Genomic DNA, 9,603 nt, shown 5'->3' on the forward strand with positions numbered 1-9,603 from the left:
CTCCACAGCCCGGCGCCAGCGGCTGCTGCCCGGGCCTCAGGGCCGTGCGGGCAGGGCAAGCAGCGCAGGGCTCCGTGGGCACCCACACAAGGGCCACAGCCCGCGCCAACCCTGCCCTTGTGCCGCTCTCTGCAGCTGGCAGAGCACAGGAGCCGAGTGCCGGACCACCTGCACCTGGCCGTGTCGTATGTGAGCAGCCCACAGGAGCCCCTGCGAGAGGCGGCCGTCAGGTTCATCGGTGAGGCACGAGCCTTCCTTCCCCGGCCCGCCGGGGGCAGCTGGGCCCCAGCCCCGCTCGCTGCCCCTGCAGCAGGCTCCGGGCGCGGCGCCGTGGAGCCCCGCCTGCCCTCGGGGCTGCTGCCGCCCTCCCGCAGCCGTGCCCGCCCCTGGGCGGCAGCATGCGGCAGGGCCCGGCCGAGCCCTGCCGGGCCAGGAGGCCGTGTGGCCACAGCGCTGGCAGCGCCCGTGGTGGGGCAGCTGTGCCGCTGGGGCCCAGACATGCTCTGTCTTTGCAGGCATGGCCGGCAGGTACCTGACTCAGCAGCAGCAGCACCAAGAGCTCCACATCATCTGGCGGGGTGAGTGAGACCAGCAGGGGCTGCCGCTGGCAGCTGCGGCCCCTGCCCCGCCTGCCGAGGGCTCTGCTCCCCGTTCACAGCACTTGACACAGTTCAGGGGCCTGTGGGAGATTGGTGGCCAGCTGATTCTTGTTGGAGGGCATGCTGTGATCACCTTGCAGCTGCTCCTTGTTGTCTCCTGCTTCCTCCAGGCCATGGCAAGGCTGGGTGGCATGGATGTGTCAGGAGGGTCCTGGGTGGGATGGACGTGTCAGGAGGGTCTCCCCAGGCGCCCCCAGATGCAGGCTCTCATTGTGGCTCTGTTTCTCTCTCTTCCAGCCCTTCAGGACATGGCACAGGACCCCAGCCCTGCCATCTCATGCCTGGCACTTCAAACATTCCACATCCTCTTAGCTGTGCACAACATTCCCTCCTCCTAACTCCAGAGGATGCAAAATCAACACCAGCACCTCTGGAGGTCATGGCCTTCCCTCTGTGCCTGCTTCTCCTGCTGCAGCGCACTGCACAACTGATGCGGGAGGCTGCATCTGCTGGAGCCACCTGCACCTGCAGGGAACACCTCTCCTCTGACAGCTCTTCCTTCACACCACTTACATTGTTATATTGTTATACTCTTATATTGTTATACTGTTATACTGTTATAGTCTTATATTTTTATATAGTTATAGTGTTATAGTGTTATAATGTTATCATGTTATATTGTTATATTGTTATACAGGTATACTCTTATACTGTTATAGTGTTATAGTGTTATACTGTTATAGTGTTATATTGTTATATTGTTATACAGTTATACTGTTATACTGTTATAGTGTTATAGTATTGTGTTATAGTGTTATAATGTTATACTGTTATAGTGTTGTATTGTTATAGTGTTATATTGTTGTTCTATTGTTCTTTTTTTCTATTGCTCTACTGTTTTTTTTAATTTGTTTATTGGTTTATTGTTCTATTATTATATTGTTATTTTGATATATTTTTATATTGCAAAATTGTTATATTGTTAGGATTGTTAAATTGTTCAATGTTCAGATTGTTCAATTCTTCTGTGTTAGGATTGTTAAATTGTTGTTGTCACACACAGAGATGCAGGAGTTTTCTTTTGGTGCCCAGAGTTTTCAGACGCACAGGGAAGGGAGGAAAAAGGGTGCTTGTGCTCAGCAAGGTGCCCAAGCATGCGGTGTGGAAGGGAAAGCGTCCAAAAAGCCCTTGGCCTTTGGTGCTTGTGCTGAAGCCTTAAGGCTTGCGGCAGAGCGGGTGGGCAGAGGCCGACCCTGCAGCAGGGATCCGTGAGAGGGGTCCCTGCAGATGGCCACCAGCCCTGTGCCAGCCTGGAAGCGCCATCTGTGTCGTGGCCGTGTGTTGCTGGCTGGGTTGCTGAGGGCTCTTGGCTGCCTCTTGATCGGGCTCCTCTGGAGCTCCTTCAGCAGCCAGGCAGGCCTGGGGGAGGCCTGGAGGGGACAGGACAGAGGGAGGCCACGAGGGGATGCGGGGCTGCCAAGGGCTGACAGGAGGAGGCAGTGGGAAGGCGCGAGGGGGATGCACGTGGTGCTGGGTGGCGGGAGGCTATGCCGGGACAGGAGGACTGCACTTGGATGGGCTGGTGGGAAGGCCTGACCAATTGGGTGGCAGAAGCCATGAACAGCCCCCAGACTGCCACGTTCTTCCTGCCACACGGCTGCTCTGGCGCTTCCCCGACGCACCTCTCATGCCTGCGGCAGAAGGCCTGGAGGCTGAGCCTCAGCGGGACGGTGGGGACATCCCCGAGGTGCCCAGGCTGCTTTGGCTAGGGACAAGGAGGGCAAGCAGGCCCTGCTAGGGCACGGCCACTGGCTGCTGCTGGCCAAGACCAGTGGGCAAAGGCAGGGCTGCTGCTCAGCCGGGCTCCCCACAGCTGCCCAGGCCCCGGTGCTGTGTGGCCCAGAGGCCCCTGGCACAGAGCTCAGGGCCCACACAGCTGCTGCCACCATGGCAAGGGCAACGTCTCACTGAGCTGGCCTGCCGAGTCGCTGCTGTCCACGTGGCTCTGGATACCAGAGAAAAAGCACCAGAGTGTGCATGGCAACAACAGGAGCCAGAAGGCTGTGCCTCCTCAGCAAGGCATCCACAGCAGCTGAGATGATGCCAAAAGAGGGCATGCTATGGGCACCATTTTACACAGGTTGGCAGAAGGTGTCAGAAAAAGCGGTCACCATGGCTTTCTCGGCACTTGCCAGCCTCACAGCAACGTTTGGCAGCTTTGGCTGCAGCCTGTCCCCCTGAGTGTCTTCAATGGCTGTGCTTGAAGGCAGACTCACCTTCCACACTTGTGTGGCCCAAGGCAGCAGCATTGCTGCCATCCTTACTGCGGTGGCACACAAGGCCTGAGCTGCAGCAGCTGACACTCTCCTCCAGTCAGACACCTGAAACAAAAGCCCTAGGAGCCTCTAAACCCTAGACTTGCTGAGAACAAAGGGACAAGCAGCAGATGCTGAAGAAAAGCAGCACTCGTGTGGCTGAGGTTCAGGGACGGAGGGAAGGAAGCACTCTGGTGTCTGCTGAACACATGGCCCAGGTCACAAGCTGAGGCTCTGCTCATACGACCATTCTGCTCTGGTCTTGTTGAAGGCCATTCCCTACCACTGCAGGCCCTCTCTTGTTCCTGGATCAAGCCTTGTGGAGCCGTGCGAACAAGTGTGTTCCATGCCCTTGGTGCAGCAGCAAGTGGCAGGAGATGTCTGCTTCCAGCACTTGTCTTGGCTGTTCCTTCACGCTGCTGGCACCATCATCAGAGACACACAGCAGGTTCTCTCATGCCAGAGTTCTCCCCATCTTCTGCACCTGCCCACCTTCCTGCCACCTTTGCCAGGGAAGATCGCTGCTCGTGCCTGTCCATTCCCTTGCCCCGCAGGCACCCGCTTGTGTTTGGACATGAGCTGCTGGCCACAGCCAGCCTGGCAGCAGCCACAGCACTGGGCATCAGACACCGGGCTGATGTTTCTGTGCAGAAAGCAAGAAAAACAGGCAGAAGAACAGAAGGAAACTTGTATCAGAAGGAAAACTTGGAACAGAAGGAAACACTATCTCTGTAAGAATCTCCTTGTCCTGTGGAAGCCAAGAGTGGCTGGTGGGTTTGCGCTGCAGATGAGCAGTGCCACGCCAAAATCCTTCCAGGAAGGAGCAACATGTGACACACACCGAGTGTTGCCACCAATTGCTGCAGGTGCTCGTGCAGAAAGGAGCACAGGCCCGAGTGCACCAAGTTGGCTTTGGCTGCCGTGTGGCAGAGAAGTCCCCAGGGGCACAGGTGTGTGTGGCAGGACAGGGGCACCAGCACTGGCAGGGCTTGGGGGGTGGCAGCTCTGCTTTGGCAGGGACTCTGCCACGCCTCTTGATGTCCGTGCTCCCTGGCCCCGGGGCTCAGAGCAGCATTGGTGCCCTGGGGCACACGCCCTCGTGTCTGTGTCACAGCCCTGTGTGTATGAGGGCCACCCACCCCCGGCACATGGCCCAAAGAGGCCGTGGCAGCATCTCTGGAAGGTCCTTGTGCCCTTCCTGCTGCAGCTGCACCAGCAGCCCTGGGGGCTCCTTCTGCTGCCCTGAGCAGGCAGAGCAGAGGAGCATGTGCTTTGTTGTTTGAGCCATTCCTAAAGTTGCCCTTGGCGTTGCCCTGCTTTTTCTGAGTTTTTTGAAAGCCTTCTACTTGTTCATAAGAAGGAGTCAGCTCTCTAGTTTCTGTACAATAGGAAGGGTCAGTTTTTCACTTGCTCACACTTTGCAACATAAACAAGCTTTCTTCTTTTTGTTCACGGTCCTTTGTTGACGTAGTTCTAGCCTGAAAAGAACTTCTTTGCAAGCTGGGGCAGTTTGGGTGGGCTGGGCGTGTCCCCAGGGCAGGGTGTGTCCTAGCGCTCTTTGTGACACGTGGGCACGGAGCGTAGAACCGTGACCCTTTGTGACGCGTCGGCACATAGGTGCTGGCGTTGACACGGCCACGCCACAGTGCTTGGTGCACGCAGTGGGACAGCACGGGACAGAGCAGCGCTGCGAGGAGCCCCCACACAGGCAACTCGTTCCTCGCTGAGCCGCAGCTCTTGCAAGGCGTTCCCTGTGCAGGTGACCTTGAGGCCAGGCTGCAGGACTTGGTGAGCCCGAGCATTTCCAAAGGCATCCCTGTGGCCGGTGGCCTCCAGGAGAGACTGCAAGACTTGCTGTCCTGTAGCCTTGCCAAGGCTTCTCTCTTGGAGGTGCCTTCAAGGCACAATTGCAGCACTTGCTGCTATGGAGCTTTGCTGAAGCATCTCTCCTGCCAACAGTCCCAACTCCAAAGAGTGACATGGAGCAGAAACCCCCCATGGTGCTGGCCGGGCTGAAGGAGGAGGAGGCTGCAGCTACCTCAGCACAGCAGCCTCAGGAGCTGGAGCACTTCCAGCTGCTGCACGAAGGTGAGTGGCAGAGCTGGGCCAGAAGGGCTGGTGCCTAGAGCCAACCTTGCCCCATCCCGCCCCATCCCACCCCCCCATGGATAGGGCAGAAGAGAGGCTGGGGCTGGACCCCCTGGCAGCTGGGCTCCATCCCCGGGCCATCCCACGGGGCTGTCCCTGCCTGGGCAGGGCAGTGCTGGGCTGTGTTCTCTGGCCTCTCCCGTGGCCCCTCAGCTCTGGCTGCGCTCGCTCTTTACCAGATGCAGGGAGGGACCGCGCACAACAGCAGCACCTTGCCCGTGGCCGCTTCCGCAGGGCATCGCAGGTACCTGCAGCCACCCCCACCTGCGCTGGGCCTGCTGTCCCTGCCCAGCCCAGCACCGTGCTTGCAGCACTCCATGGACTCTCCCTCTCTTGCTGCCCTTCTCCTGCAGATGATCTGTCAATTCATCGTGTGCCTTGGCCAGGAAGACACCGCTGGTGTGTGCACTGGACTCTCGGCACACTTTCACCTCTTGGGTGCCGACACCAGTGCTGGCCTGCTGGATTTGCTTGTGGACAAGGGTGTCTCCAATGCAAAACAAGTAAGCAGCCTGTGGCCAGGCCGTGATTGCCCCAGGAATCGTGTGGCGCCTCAGGCTGCCTCTGCTGGGCTCCCTCAGCCTTTGAGGCCCAGCCCAAGGTGGTGGCAAGGGAAGCCCTTGTCGGGGCAAGCTGGGCAAATGGCTGCTCTGGCAGCTCTCCAAGTCTCCCTGGGCCTTCTGCAGGTGCCAGGCATGGTGAGCTTCATCCACCGCTGGCTCACGGCCAATGAGTCTGCTGAGCTCCATGGCCTGGAGGAAGCAGGAGACAACAAGGAGCACCTGGAAGGTGATCACAGCATGCCCTACAACAAGAATCAGCTGCCCACGAGTCTCCCACAGGCCCCTGAACTGTGTGAAGTGCTGTGAACGGGGGAGAGGGGGGGAGCAGGGCCCTCGGCAGGCGGGGCAGGGGCCGCAGCTCCCAGCGGCAGCCCCCGCTGGCCTCACTCACCCCAGCAGATGATGTGGAGCTCTTGAGGCCGCTGCTGCTGTGTCAGGTACCTGGCGGCCATCCCTGCGAACACAGAGCGGGTCACGGCGCCAGCGGCACAGCTCCGTGCCAGCGGCGCTGCCAGCGCTGCGGCCACACGGCCTCCTGCCCCGGCACGGCTCAGCCTGGGCCCTGCCGCTTCCTGCCGCCCAGGGGCGGGCACGGCTGCCAGAGGGCGGCAGCAGCCCCGAGGGCAGGCGGGGCTCCACGGCGCCGCGCCCGGAGCCTGCTGCAGGGGCAGCGAGCGGGGCTGGGGCCCAGCTGCCCCAGGCGGGCCGGGGAAGGAAGGCTCGTGCCTCACCGATGAACCTGACGGCCGCCTCTCGCAGGGGCTCCTGTGGGCTGCTCACATACGACACGGCCAGGTGCAGGTGGTCCGGCACTCGGCTCCTGTGCTCTGCCAGCTGCAGAGAGCGGCACAAGGGCAGGGTTGGCGCGGGCTGTGGCCCTTGTGTGGGTGCCCACGGAGCCCTGCGCTACTTGCCCTGCCCGCACGGCCCTGAGGCCCGGGCAGCAGCCGCTGGCGCCGGGCTGTGGAGGGCGCAGAGGGCCCGGGGAGCGGCGCTGCTGCCCCGCAGCAGAGCCCAGCCGGGCCGGGGCTCCATCAGCACCCGGCTTGGGGCCACAGGAGCCTGGCCAAGAGCTGTCCTTTGAAGAATCATCTCCAGGGCAAATCCTTCTTTAGTGGAAATCTAGGATTTTACACACGAATGCTGCCTTTTGCTGGGGGAAGGAATGTCTAGGAAATAGACCTTGAAGCAATAAGTAAATGCAGCAGTTTCTCCTGGCGTGCAGCTGCTGAAGCAGTGAAAGACAGAGAAATATGAAGGACATGCTGCTGTAACATGTGAGCTCTGTCCACAAAAGAAATGTCATGTCAGCCTTGGATGAACACCCACAAATCAACAGCGGACATTGGTCTGACTCAGCCGGTGTCAGGATGTCCCATTAAGAGATGGATGACTTCAGAGGGAGAATTTCTCAATCCCTTTATAAGAAGATCTTGCTTCTAAATTCAAAAGGAGGTTCTCAGAAGAATTACTTTAAAATTTATAACCCAGCATCTGTATCTCTTTTGTTTCCCCGGTGAGGCAGAGGCAGGAAGGTGAAATATTCCCAGAGTGTGTCTGGACCTCTCTCTCCTGCCCAGACCCTCCACATTCCCTGCTCTGGGATCCATTACTCTTCTCTCTCCCTGTCCCTGGCACTTCCTCTGCTTCAGCCAATATAATCCAGGGCTGATCATAATTCACCTTATGGATTTGGTGCACTGCTCTGGTCAGAGGCTTTGGGAGATGCCTTTTTTCCATGGTGGTTCTTTTGTCCTGAAAGCTGCAGTCAGGAGAAATTAATTTGCACTGGCAGGCTGGGAAGGAGGGAGGGGAAGTGCCATCTCTCTCTGACCCCTTGGATTTTCACACGTGCTCTTTATTTTTTCCAGGACCCCAGGCCACCAGATTGGTTTTCCACTCTTCCACTGGTGAAATTCAGCAGTGACTGAAGGAAACAGGCTGAGTTCAAATGGCATCGAAACACCTAAACTTAGGCACCAGTGGCATTCCTCCATCCTTCTTTAAATCCCTTGAGAGCTGGGCTTGGAGCAGTCCTGGAGATCCCCTCTGGGGTAGGTGAGCATGGTGAGGGGATCTCACAGAGCTGTGTGGAGGCTCATTCCTGCCTGATGCTCACAACATCTCCCACCCGGACAGGAGAGGCCCCAGGGAGTGCAGGGAGACCTTGGTTGGTGTCCTTGGGAGGGTTTGTCCTTGGCATGGCAACATGGGAGGCTCTCCATGAGGAGCAGGTGATGCTGGCTTGGTTTAAGGACAGGCGACGCCAGGCAAGGAGACAAAAGAACATCTTGGGAAAGTCCAGTTCTCCAGAAAACAAAAGCAGGATTCCATCATGGGCTCCATCACAAAATGCCTCCAAATCTGAGCACAAACCCCACAAATTGTTGTCATTACAAGTACACCTGCAATTCCAAGCAAACCTCATTTGTCCAGAGTAAAGCAATTTGGGACCCCAAACCTTGAAGTGGCTGCACTCTGCCTATTAGTCCTGATCAAATACTATTTTCTGAACAATACATTTAACGAGCCATGATGTTTGTCAAACACACAATTAAACAAAGAATTCCAACAACATCTCACACCTGGACAGGAGAGGCCCCAGGGAGTGCAGGGAGACCTTGGCTGGTGTCCTTGGGCTGGCCTGGGGTGGGTGCCCTCGCTGGTGTTCCTCTCCATGGGATAATTGGTGCTCCCTGAGCTCCTTCACCAGCTGAATGCAGCTCACAGTGGTGGGGAGGAGAGGAGACAAGAGGCACACCTGGGCTTTTGGCCTTCCCAGTGAACATTCCAAGTGCTTGTGAGTGGAACCACTCCAAAGGGCAGCTCTTGTCCCTCTGAGCTCCTTTCCCAGCAGGCACTCCCAGACCATTCATTCCCATTCCCTTTTTTACCAGCTGCAACCTCAGCACAACCTGCTGTGGGATCAGCAGGCCCTGCTCTTGTGGTCACATCATATCAATTTCCCTGAATTTCCTTCTTTCTGAGAAATCACATGGTCTGAACTGAGCTGGACTTCCCCGGCCTTGGGAACCTTCTGGTTGGGTGATTTTGCAGCAAATGCTGGGCGCTGCCTCCTGTGGGTTTGTTTTATGGGTTTACCCAAACCCGGGTGCCTCTGACCTGTGTGGTGCCTTTTTATCCAGGGGTGGCTTTAAACACAGCTGGCCAAAATCCCCCTCAGCATCAGCAAGGCTTTGTGAGTTTGTCAGACGTTCAGTTTCTGAAAGGCTGCTTAAGATTTCAGTTTAACTGGTTTTAAGTGAGAATTAGGAGTCATGAACACAGCTCGTTCAGCTGCATAATCTCTGGATTGTTATTCCTGTGTTGGAAACAGAAAGCTTCTGCTGTCAGTGCTGTCAGAGCTGATGGTTCTCCCCTGAGTGAAGAGTGCTGTAAAGAATTCATGGACCACTGCCCTTATCATCAGTGGTATCCCAACAAAAACAGAGGGAAATGCTAAAGGCGCATCCCATAGTCTGGTTTGGGCCCAGACAGGGATGGTCACCTGTGTGATGTGGGACCAGGGACCTCCATAAATTCATGGCTGTGGCAGATGCTACACAGATCTCAGGGTACCTCTTACAGCTCCTTCCTGTCTGGGCTGTTTCCAGCTGGCTGCAAACTTGGAGCTTTTTGTTTCATTTTCACGGGGAAAAGGTGTGCTTTTAAAATGCTTGTATGGAAAACATTCCTTTTTCCCTCTGCTCCTTGGGCTCTGCTTGTTGTCTCCCCAGTGCCTCATGTCAAGGAAGAGGGAAATGCTTCATTTCACAGCCCTGTGAGCTGAGACTGGGCAGATGTGTGACTAAACCTGCCCCAGGACACAGCTGCTGCCCTCAGCCAGATCTTGTCACACTTTGGCATTTCTCCATCTTGTTTTGCTGCTCACGATGAAGGCAGCCCCTCCTGGGAGCTGGGAAACACCACGGGCCTGGTTGCTCCTCCTGCTCTGCCTCACACAGGCTGGGTAAGGGG

Source organism: Prinia subflava, chromosome 27 (genome assembly GCF_021018805.1).
Source record: "Prinia subflava isolate CZ2003 ecotype Zambia chromosome 27, Cam_Psub_1.2, whole genome shotgun sequence".
In the NCBI taxonomy this organism is placed as follows: domain Eukaryota; kingdom Metazoa; phylum Chordata; class Aves; order Passeriformes; family Cisticolidae; genus Prinia; species Prinia subflava.